The sequence below is a fragment of the Pongo abelii genome, chromosome 12 (genome assembly GCF_028885655.2).
Source record: "Pongo abelii isolate AG06213 chromosome 12, NHGRI_mPonAbe1-v2.0_pri, whole genome shotgun sequence".
In the NCBI taxonomy this organism is placed as follows: Eukaryota; Metazoa; Chordata; class Mammalia; order Primates; family Hominidae; genus Pongo; species Pongo abelii.
In genome coordinates, this window is record NC_071997.2 from 58,106,949 (window position 1) to 58,118,265 (window position 11,317).

The following is an 11,317-nucleotide window of genomic DNA, read 5'->3' on the forward strand; positions in this document are numbered from 1 at the left end:
GAACTAGGGGTGCCTTCATTTTAAGGGGCACCTCTGGATTTGGGAGGAATCAATGTGGCACCTAAGTGGATGCAAAGAGATTTTCTTCTAATTTCAAGGAAAAGTAAGGAAATCTTACTTATTTAACAGGATAGAAAAGGGGATAGGGAGTCAAAGGGTGAGGAAGAAGGGGCACTACGTTTATGGACCATTAATCATGCATCAGGCACTGTGCTAGATTCTTCCCCTACATTTATTCATAATGCTAACATTCCTGTGAGGTCAATACTTTATCATATTATCTCTATATTAAAAAAGAAGAGACAGATTCACAAAGTGAAAGTAATTTGCCCATGGTCACCAGCTAGTAATGGCAGTGCCAGGATTAAATGTAAACCTGTCTTCATCCAAAATCCATGTTCATCCACAAAACCTAACTAGTACTGTTGTTAGTTCTGGTTGAAGGCAGGGCATTTGGCAGAACACATTGGCCAGAATGCAGGAGAAGGAACCCCTGACAAGGTCACAGAAGACTTAAGGAAATGATTCGCACTGAAGGTTACACTCTAACAAACCTTTTTCTTTTCCTCTCCCCTTCTCCTTTCCCCTCTCCTTCCCTTCCCTCCCCATCCTTTTCCTTCTTTTCCATCTTCTTTGTTTTCTTCCTCCTTTTTCTTCTTTTTTGCCTGCTAAAACAACTCTTGGCTGGGCCCAATGGCTCATACCTGTAATCCCAGCACTTTGGGAGGCTGAGGCCAGCAGATCACGTGAGCCCAGGAGTTCAAGACCAGCCTGGGCAACATGGCAAAAATCTGTCTCTACTAAAAATAGAAATATGTGCTGAGTGTGGTGGTGTGCACCTGTAGTCCCAGCTACTCAGGAGGCTGAGGTGGGAGGATCACCTGAGCTCGGGAGGTGGAGGTGGCAGTGAGCCAAGATCATGCCACTGTACTCCAGCCTGGGTGACAGAGTGAATTTAATTTCACTGTGAAATTAAGGAGGTGACAGAATAAATTTAATTTATTCATTAATTTTTAAAAACCAAACAACTCTTATTAAATTTTTACCATCTATGAAAATTTTGGGCTGGCTGTAGTGGCTTATGCCTGTAATCCTAGCACTTTGGGAGGTCAAGGCAAGAGGATTGCTTGAGCCCAAGAGTTCAAGACCAGCCTAGGCAACATAGTGGGACCTTCGAAAAATACAAAAATTAGCCAGGCGTGGTGGTGTGTGCCTATAATCCTAGCTACTTGGCCAAGGCGGGAAGATGGCTCAAGTGTGAGAGGTTGAGGCTGCAGTGAGCCATGATCGCATCACTGCAGTCCAGCCTGGGTGTGAGACCCTGTCTCAAAAAAAATAAATAAAAATAAAAATTTTGTATGATTGTTTTATGAAATAGAGATGATGTTCACCAATGTGCTTAAAAATAAATTATTCTGACAGTAGCACCAAAATTTGTTTTGGAGATTATTGTCTGACTTCCTTCAGTACTTACATGCCAATTCATCATGTTTTTGCTTATCATCTCCTTACAATTAATTACAAGTGAATTGTAGCCATAATTATCATGAAAAAATTTCTACACAGTTATTAGTCCTGATTTTATTAAATTGAACTTTTTTTTTTTTTTTTGAGACAGGGTCTTGTTCTATTACCCAAGCTAGAATGTAGTGGTCCCAACATGGCTCACTGCAGCCTCGACCTCTCGGGCTCAAGTGATCCTCCCACCTTGGCCTCTCAAAGTGCTGAGATGACAGTGATGCAGGATTTTTCTTGGTCACTTTGCCAGCCAGGGACCTCCGTAGCCAGTGTCATCCCCACCTGGGCCTCAGTCGGCCCCAGGCCTGCCACAGGAGTTGCCCCGTCCACTTGGCCAGCTGGGCCGCACCTGGCTTGCACACTGGCCCAGATCCTGTGCTGGCTGCAGGATCCGCGCTCATCCCACAGCTATGCTGGGCATGCCCCAGCCTGCCTGTGTTACAGCTCGTATCCACATTTGGCAATTCCTGAGTTCTTGTCCTGCATCCAGGAAGAATGAGGTTATGCTGACAGTGGAAGTGTGAGGAGGGTGGAGAAGAATTTTATTGAGTGACAGAACAGCTCTTAGAGGAGAGGAGATGAGAGGGTGATCCCCCACCCAAAGTCAGATGGTGTCCCTCCCAGTATGGCTGGTTGCAGGGCTTTTATGGGCTCAGAATGGGGAGTGTGTGCTGATTGGTTTGTGAGTATGCAAAAAGGCTAAAACAAAGGCACCACTCAAAGGTGGGCATGACAGTGTAAAAAACCAATTAGGGAAAGGTAGGTATATGTAAAATAGGTGAAGGGTGGGAATCAATCAGAGGAAAGCATACCAAACAGGAAGAGAGGCTCTCAATCCAGTCCATGGATTTACCCAGGACTCGTAGCTTGACTTTCAGGCTTTAAAACTGTCTTTGGTTTGAAGGTTGGGTTTCACCAGGGACTTGCCCCTGTCTGCCTAGGCATTTGTCTGCCTCCTGCCACTATCAATGATCCACATTTAGCATTGTAAAGTTAGTAACAATATTGGGAGAAATGATTTGCTGCAGATAACAATGTAACTAACAGGTAGCCCTTACTGTGTGCTAGTCACTGTACCAACTGCTTTATGCTTAGTAACTCACTTAATCCTCACAATGACCCTATAAAGCAGTATACTACTATTATTCCCATTCTACAGAAGAGGAAATTGAGGCACAAAGAGGTTAGTAACCTCACACAGATAGTAAATGGCCAATCTAATTTTCAAATCCATTTTCTTTCTTTCTTAAGATACAAGAGAAATAATCATTTTTGAACTTTAAGAGAAAAGGAAAGAAGTCAACAACACAAACCTTAGCTTCTGACTAATAATAATAGCCAGTATGAGGGGAAGCAGGGGAAAAGTACATTAACAAAATAATAATAACCAACATATACCAGTTACCGTTCTGAGCATTTTACATGCATTATTTAATTTTCACATTGGTCCTACTCTTATTCCTATTTTGCAGATGAGGAAACTGAGGCACAAAGAGGTTAAATAACTTACATTAGTTACACAACTAGTGAGTTAAAGTTAAGACAACAAAGGAAAATGACAAAAATATAAAAGTAGAGGCATTTTGGCTGAGCGCAGTGGCTCTCGCCTATAATCCCAGCACTTTGGGAGGCCGAGGCAGGTGGATCACCTGAGGTCAGGAGTTCAAGACAAGCCTGGCCAATGTGGTGAAACCCTGTCTCCACTAAAAAATACAAATATTAGCCAGGGATGGTGGCGCATACCTGTAGTCTCAGCTACTTGGGAGGCTGAGGCAGGAGAATTGCTTGAACCTGGGAGGCCGCAGTTACAGTGAGCCAAGATCGCGCCATTGCATTCAAGCTTAGGCAACAGAGCAAGACTTCGTCTCAAGAAAAAAAAAAAAAAAGAGTAGAGGCATTTTAAAACTTCAGAGTGGGCCAGATGCGGTGGCTCATGCCTATAATCCCAGCACTTTGGGAGGCTGAGGTGGACAGATCGCCTGAGGTCAGAAGTTCAAGACCGGCCTGGCCAACATGGTGAAACCCCATTCCTACTAAACCCCATTTCTACTTTAGCCGGGCGTGGTGGTGCATGTCTGTAATCCCAGCTACTCAGGAGGCTGAGGTGGGAGAATTGCTTGAATCCAGGAGGCAGAGGTTGCAGTGAGCCGAGATCGCGCCATTATACTCCAGCCTGGGCGACAAGAGCAAGACTCCGTCTCAAAAAAATAAAAAACTTCAGGGTGATTGGGGTCTCTCCACGGTTGAAAACAATATTAGCCAAATTTTTGTCAACAATATGAGCCAAAATTTTGTCATCATATCTCACTCAAAAGTGCACCTTCAGGCTGGGCGCAGTGGCTCACGCCTGTAATCCCAACACTTTGGGAGGCCGAGGCGGGCAGATCTCCTGAGGTCAGGAGTTTGAGACCAGCCTGGCCAACATGGTGAAACCCCATCTCTACTAAAAATGCAAAAATTAGCCAGGTGTGGTGGCATGCGCCTGTAATCCCAGCTACTTGGGAGGCTGAGACAGGAGAATCGAGCAGAGGTTGCAATGAGCTAATATTGCACCACTGCACTCCAGCCTGGACAACAGAGCGAGACTCTATCACAAAAAAAAAAAAAAAAAAAAAATGCACCTTCAGAGAAGGCTACTCTGTAGTCAGAGAACTACAGGCCGTGCCTGGTAACACAGATTGTCATCTGTACCCTTGATTCCTGCCTGAATCCCTCCCCCTACACCAATGTCTTTTGTGGGTGTTCACTCCTGAACCACTGCAGTGGAGCGTGACAATGAGAATGCTGTCAGAGGACTTTCCCAATGTCACCACATTCACATTTATCAACTTCCCCCTTCTGTCCTCCTCTTATGGGAACTTTCAAGATCATTGAATAGATCATTCTTTTTTTTTTTTTTTTTTTTTTTGAGACAGAGTCTCGCTCTGTCACCCAGGCTAGAGTGCAGTGGTGTGATCTTGGCTCACTGCAAGCTCCGACTCTCGGGCTCACACCATTCTCCTGCCTCAGTCTCCCGTGTAGCTGGACTACAGGCGCCCACCAGCACACCCGGCTAATTTTTTCTATTTTTAGTAGAGATGGGGTTTCACTGTGTTAGCCAGGATGGTCTCGATCTCCTGACCTTGTGATCCGCCCTCCTCGGCCTCCCAAAGTGCTGGGATTACAAGCGTGAGCCACCGCGCCCGGTCGAATAGATCATTCTTAAACACTCTTCTCTTGCTTTTATAATACTCCCTCTTAGTTCCCCTTCCGTTTCTCTGACTGCATCTTCTCAACCTCCTTTGTCAGTTTCTTCCCTTGTGGTCTTTAAATGTCAGAAGTGTGGGCCGGGCGCGGTGGCTCATGCCTGTAATCCCAGCACTTTGTGAGGCCAAAGTGGGCAGATCACGAGGTCAGGAGTTTGAGACCAGCCTGACCAATATGGTGAAACCCTGTTTCTACTAAAAATACAAAAATTAGCCGGGCGTGATGGTGCGCGTCTGTAATCCCAGCTACTCAGGAGGCTGAGGTACGAGAACTGCTTGAACCCAGGAGGCAGAGGTTGCAGTGAGCCAAGATCGCGCCACTGCACTCCAGCCTGGATGACAGATCAAGACTCTGTCTTGAAAAAAAAAAAAAAATATATATATATATGTATATATAAACATATATTATAAATATATATATCAGACGTCCTCAAGGCTCCATTTTGGCACCTCTTCCTCTTTACCCTCCCCTCCGCTATTTTACCCACTTCCATGTCTGTAAATATCTATATGCTGATAACTCCCAAGTTTATATCCATCCATCCAGACCTCTTCTTTGAGTTCCAAATCTGTATATATCTATATAGTCTAACATTTCAGAGTTAATGCATCCAAAACAGACTCCTGATGTTCCCCTAAAGCTACTTTTTTCCCAGTCTTTTCCATCTCAGTAAATGGGGACAACCAGCTACCAGTTGCTTGTGCCAAAGACACAGGAATCAGCCTTGACTCTACATCCAGCTCTTCATTGAGACTTGTGTATTTTTTTCTCTAAAAGAAATCTCAATTCCATCTACCTCTCTCCATTGACCTAGGCCAGGTCAACTCCATCTCCTACTCCGACAAATATAATAACCTCTTAACTGCTTCGCTTTTTTTTTTTTTAACGGGGGCTTACTCTATCACCCTGGCTAGAGTGCGGTGGATTGATTACAGTTCACAGCATCCTCAACCTCTCAGGCTCAAGCAATCCTCTCACCTTAGCCTCCCAAGTAGCTAGAACTACAGGCACGTCACCACACCTAGCTAATTTTTGTATTTTTTGTAGAGGTGGAGTCTCCTTATGTTTCCCAGGCTGATCTTGAACTCCTAGGCTCAAGGATCCTCCCCGCTTAACCTCCCAAAATGCTGGGATTACAGGTGTGAGCCACCACCCCTGGCCACTGTCTCGGTTTTTTAAAGAGTAAATGGTGTCATGCTTGTCCTGAAACTCTTTCAATGTCTGGCCACCTTGCTTCGAATAAGATCCAAGATTCTTGGTGGCTGGTTTCATCTCCCTTCACTTTCCCCCTTGTCTGTCACATTCTCATCACACTGGCTTTTTTCAGTTCCTTGAACACAACAAACTCTTTCTTGCTTCAGAACCTTCGCACATGCTATGGACTCTGAGCAGATCTCTTTTTTCTCTCCATTCAGCTAACTCATTTTCTGGAGACTAGGCTTAAATGACATCTCCTAAGACTCCTCAGTCTCTCTTAGGTCTCTCCTGTAACATGCTTTAAAAAAAATGTTGCCAGGCACAGTGGCTCACTCATGCCTGTAATCCCAGAAATTTGGGAGACTAAGGAGGGAGCATCCTTGAGCCCAGGAGTTCAAAACCAGCCTGGGCAACATAGTGAGACCCCGTCTCTACCAAAAAAAAAAAAAATTTAGCCAGGTGTGGTGGAGTGAGCCTGTAGTCCCAACTACTTGGGAGACTGAGGTGGGAGGATCACTTGACCCTGGAAGGTTGAGGCTGCAATGAGCTATGATCACACTACTGCATTCCAGCCTTGGTGACAGAGCCAGATCCTGTCTCAAAAAAATTTTTTTTTTAACTACTGTAAAAAAAATTTTTAAGCCAGTTAAATTTACCAGTAGGGGATTGTATATCAACTTTAGTGACACTAATGTTTGTTTGTCGACACAGGGTCTCACTCTGTTGCCCAGGCTGCAGTGCAGTGGCACGATCTTGGCTCACTGCAATCTCTGCCTCCCAGGTTCAAGCAATTCTCCTGCCTCAGCCTCCCAAGTAGCTGGGATTACAGGCGTGCACCACCACACCTGGCTAGTTTTTTGTATTTATTTAATTTAATTTAATTTTTTTTTTTGAGACAGAGTTTTGCTCTTGTTGCCCAGGCTAGAGTGCAATGGCGCGATCTTGGCTCACTGCAACTTCCACCTCCAAGGTTCAAACGATTCTCCTGCCTCAGCCTTCCCAAGTAGCTGGGATTACAGGCATGTGCCACCAAGCCCGGCTAATTTTGTATTTTTAGTAGCGATGGGGTTCTCCATGTGGGTCAAGCTGGTCTCGAACTCCCAACCTCAGGTGATCCGCCCACCTCGGCCTCCCAAAGTGCTGAGATTACAGGCGTGAGCCACGGCGCCCAGCCTATTTTATTTCATTTTTGAGTCAGAGTCTTGCTCAGTCACCCAGGCTGGAGTGCAGTGGCATGATCTCAGCTCACTTCAGCCTCTGCCTCCTGGGTTCAAGTGATTCTCGAGCCTCAGCCTCCCAGCCTCAGCTTGGACTACAGGCACACGCCACTATGCCTGGCTAATTTTTGTATTTTTTTCTTTTTCTTTTTCTTTTTCTTTTTTGAGACAGAGTCTGGCTCTGTCACCCAGGCTGGAGTGCAGTGGTGCGATTTCGGCTCACTGCAACCTCTGCCTCCTGGGTTCAAGTGATTCTCCTGCCTTAGCCTCCCTAGTAGCTGGGACCACAGGTGCACACCACCACGCCCGGCTAATTTTTCTATTTTTAGTAGAGATGGGGTTTCACCATGTTGGCCAGGCTGGTCTCAAACTCTTGGCTTCAAGTGATCTGTCGACCTTGGCCTCCCAAAGTGCTGGGATTACAGGCGTGAGCTACCATGCCCAGCCGCTGAGTGAGTTTTTGATTTCTGATAAATTGGGATTTCTCCTTCACAGTCTGCAATGTCTGCAACCTGAGTACTGAGATAATGGACATGAACAGCTTACCAACTTATTTTATGTTATTTTAATTTTTTTGAGGCAGGGTCTCTCTCTGATGCCCAGGCTGGATGCAGTGGCACAGTCTCCATTCACTGCAGCCTGGACTTCCTGGGCTCAAGGGATCCTCCCACCTCAGCCTCCAGAGTAGCTGGGACTACAGGCTCAAGTCACCACACCCAGCTAATTTTTGTATTTTTTGTAGAGAAGGGGTTTCGCCATGTTGCCCAGGCTGGTTAGCAACTTTACTCTTTGTTTCTCTTCACCTATTTGTGACAAAGATTAAAATTCCTTAATCTGTCACAGGAGTGGAGTTTTTGTTTGTTTGTTTTTGTTTAAAAAGACAAAAAAAAAAAAAGCTTGAGCTCCCAACAGCACCAACTGGCTGGGAGGGGCAGGAACCTTACTGCGACCAAAGTGGGAAGATGCCCTGTGTGGGTGAGGTTGTTAGGGTAAAACGGGAGTTTTGCAAATGATAGGATGGGCGCTTACACAGAATGAAAATGCAGAGTTGCAAATCCTGCCTCAGGGAACTAGAAAGGGGAACTGTGTGATGAAAGGGGGGTAGGGAGAGGTTCAGAAGATCTAGTCCTGGAGGCTTCATAGTTTGCCGCTTAGCTTCTGCTTTCAGCATCTGCTGTCACCAGATGGTGTGCAGTGATCTCTGGCCGGCTAAGCCAAGAAGTGAATAAAACTTCTTCAGTCTTTGTGTAGACCTTGTCTGGTGGGGAACAAATTGTCCTGTAGCAATTAGCAATGAACAATTTCTTTTTCTCTCTTTTACTGGAAAACCTTATCTTTGATCTCTAAGTGAACTATGTTGATATCGTGCTTAAATATTGATTGAGGATTTTTCCCTAACCCTGAAATCCTCTCTCCCCACTACCCCAACCAAATTTAGCCATCCTGAAAGGTTTTTTTTATAGATAGCTGGCCTTCTATCTTCAGTGATTCTTCAACTGGAAGAAAAATACCATTGAAAGAGGGAAAACGTTCATGAATTTCTTTTTTCCCATGTTATTTGGAAATTGTTTTTATGATATTATTTAAGTAATATAAATTACCACAGAAGTATAAATAGATGTACTTTTTTTTTTTTTTTTTTGAGACAGGGCCTCACTTTCGTCACCCAGGCTGGAGTACAGTGATGTGATCTCGGCTCATTGCAGCCTCTACCTCCAGGGCTCAACCCATTCTCCTGCCTCAGCTTCCCAAGTAGCTGGGACTATAGGCGTGCAACCCCACGCCTGGCTATTTTTTTTTTTTTTTTTTTTGTAGAGATGGGGGTTTGCCGTGTTGCCTAGGCTGATCCCAAACCCCTGAGCTCAAGTGATCTGCCCACTTTAGTCTAACAAAGTGCTGGGATTACAGGCGTGAGCCACCTCGCCCGGCCTAAATCTGTGTTCCTATATTGGTAACTTCCATATAGCGGTATCAAATTGCATATATTTATAAATCAAATTCCAAAAAACTACAAAAGTTTAAAAAATTAAAATTAAAATTATTAATTCATTTTTTTCAGGGGAGGAAAAAGAGTATGTAAATTTGCTTTACATAACTGACTGAAAAATATATTCAAGAAATAGTAAATATAATTTAACACAGTCTTATGTGCCCTAACATCATTAACTTAATGTGACAAGTGATATACGAATGAAATAAAATTACTGGAAACATGAACATTGTGCAGTCAGGTACAGGGCAAACTACTTTACATTGAGCACCCTGCACCACCATTTGCTGAGCTATGACTCAAGTCTCCCAGTATTTTCCTTTTGTTTTCTTCATTCCACCATGGTGGAATGAAGGCGTTGCTTGGCTGTCACTTGGCATTAATACCACACAAAAGCCTGTACATGAATGTTCATGACAGCATTATTAATAATAGACAAAAAGTGGAAACAACCCAAATGTTCCTCAACAGATGAATGGATAAACAGAATGTGGTATATTCACATAATGGAATATTACTCATCCATAGAAAAAATAAAGCTTTTTTCTTTTTTCTTTTTTTGTTTTAGAGACAGGGTCTGGCTCTGTCACCCAGGCTGGAGTGCAGTGGCGCCATCTTGGTTCACTGCAGCCTCCATCTCCTGGACTCAAGGGATCCTCCTGCCTCAGCCTCCCGAATAGCTGTGACCACTGGCACACACCATTACGCCTGGCTAATTTTTGTATTTTTGTAGAGACGGGGTTTCACCGTGTTGCCCAGGCTGGTCTTGAACTCCTGAGCTCAAGTGATCCGCCAGCCTCAGACTCCCAAAGTGCTGGGATTACAAGCGTAAGCCACAACTGTGCCTGGCCGGTAATGAAGCTTTGATACATGCTACAATATGGGTGAGTTTTAAAACATTATGCTAAGTGAAAGAAGTCAGTCACAAAAGACCACGTAATGTATGCTTCCATTCACAGTGTATATGAAATGTCCAGATTTGGTAAATCCATGGAAATAGAAAGTAGAGTAGTGGTTGCCAGGGGTTGGGAGGAGGGAGGTGGGTAATAAAGAGTGACTGCTAATAGGTATGGGGTTTCTTTTCGGGGTGATGAAAATGGCCTAAAATTATGGTTAGGCTGGGCGCGGTGGCTCACGCTTGTAATCCCAGCTTTGGGAGGCCGAGGTGGGTGGACCACTTGAGGTCAGGAGTTCAAGACCGAGATCACCCTGGCCAACATGGTGAAACCCCGTCTTTACTAAAAAAAAAAAAAAAAAAAAATACAAAAATTAAACGGGTGTGGTGGCGCACGACTGTGATCCCAGCTACTCGGGAGGCCGAGGCATGAGAATCACTTGAATCTGGAAGGCAGAGGTTGCGACGGGCCGAGACTGCACCACTGCACTCCAGCCTAGGTTACAAAGTGAGACTCTGTCAAAAAAAAAAAAAAAAAAAAATTAGTGCTGATGGTTGGCACACTTTGAACACATAAACAAAGCCGGAGGCAGTGGCTCACACCTGTGATCCCAGCATTTTGGGAGGTCAAACCAGAAGGATCCCTTGAGCTCAGGAGTCCAAGACCAGCTTGGGCAACACAGTGAGACGCCCGTCTCTGCAAAAACTTTGAGAAAATTAGCCGGGCGTGGTGGCACGCACCTGTGGTCTCAGCTACTCGGGAGGCTGAGGCGAGAGGATCACTTAAGCCCAGGAAGTCCAGGCTGCAGTGAACTGTGAACTCCAGTCTGGGCGACAGAGCGAGACACCTCAGAAAAAAAAAAAAAAAAAAAAGAAAAAAAAGAAAAAGACCACTAGAGGGTACATGTTTAAAGGACAAATTTTATGCTATGTGAATATATTTCAAATAAAAATTAAATTAACAATTTTAAAAATTGCAGGGGTACGCAGCGCTTATAGAGGTCCCTGCATAACCTAGGGAGCGGGGTCGAAATCCAGCAGGACCAAGATAGACTAAGAGCAGGACCAGCCACTGCCCCTTCCGCAGGACCGCCGTCCTCGCCACGCCTCCGGGGGAGAGAGGTCCTGGCTTGGAGAGCGATGATTGGCCTAGTTCTAGGATGAGGCGGAGCGAAAGGGGGCGCGTCAAGTCCCTCCTGGGCGCAGCGAAACCTTAGCTCGCGAGATTTTGTTGGTTCCGCATTTTGGGTCTGC